Raw genomic sequence first — 948 nt, 5'->3', positions numbered from 1 at the left:
AATCCTGACAAATCAACAGATTTTGAGACTGATCGGTGCAACTGAAGGACATAAAGCTTCTTTGTGAGTAATAAGTTTGATGAAGAACACGAGTGATTGAAGAAAATTTGAAGATATCCGGAGAGCACATTTTTGTACCGAGGAGGACGCTGGACCAGAGGAGACAATGGCGAAGAAAGATTCAAGAGAATTCATTGAAACGTTGACCGGTGACAACTATTTAGCATGGCGAATGAAGTCGGCGCTGCACCAAAAAAGCTCCAACCAACCCCCTACCCTTCAGCTTCCCGCTCCGCGCAGCGGGGGCCAACAAACCACTCGGCACGGCGGCTCACCTCAGTTCATCTTGAACATGGTCCAGACGCACACCGCCGCCATGATCTGCACCGTGTGCCTACTTCGCCTCCTCCGCGACGCCAACCTGGACTGTTTCTTCTGCGGGGAGGACGTGGCGGCCGCAGCCCTCGCTTTCGCGAACGCCCCGCACGCGCCCCGCGATAACTATCCGCACCCGTTCGGACAGCATTGGGCGCCGCGCCATATCCCGCCGCCCGGGCAGGGCTTTATCCAGCAGCAGCAAGTCTCACCTACCAAGCACTGGCGCCGCCCCGACAGCGCGGCGAGGGCGGCTCGCCCTCTGTCCACAGCCCCCGCGGCGCCACAGCTCCCGCCGCCGGCCGCCGGGATGGTCCACCCGCCGCCGCCGCTCCAATGCCTCGAGCAAATGTCGAACTTCGCGGCGCCCCGCCGCCCAAATGCAACTCACCTCTCCCACTCGGCGCAGCTGCAACGGGCCATCGCGGACGGAAACCCGGCCGTCGAACGACCCCGTGAATGGTTTGAAGAGCACGCGGGAGGCGTGTTCCCCTTTCTGGACCACCATCCAGGCCCCCATCGGAAACCACGTGCCGGAGGGCGCCGGCGTCCCCGCGGCGCCGCCGCGACCAC

This window comes from Frankliniella occidentalis, unplaced genomic scaffold, assembly GCF_000697945.3.
Source record: "Frankliniella occidentalis isolate FOCC.00 unplaced genomic scaffold, Focc_3.1 Scaffold195, whole genome shotgun sequence".
Taxonomy (NCBI): domain Eukaryota; kingdom Metazoa; phylum Arthropoda; class Insecta; order Thysanoptera; family Thripidae; genus Frankliniella; species Frankliniella occidentalis.
Note: the sequence above shows the minus strand (reverse complement) of the source record.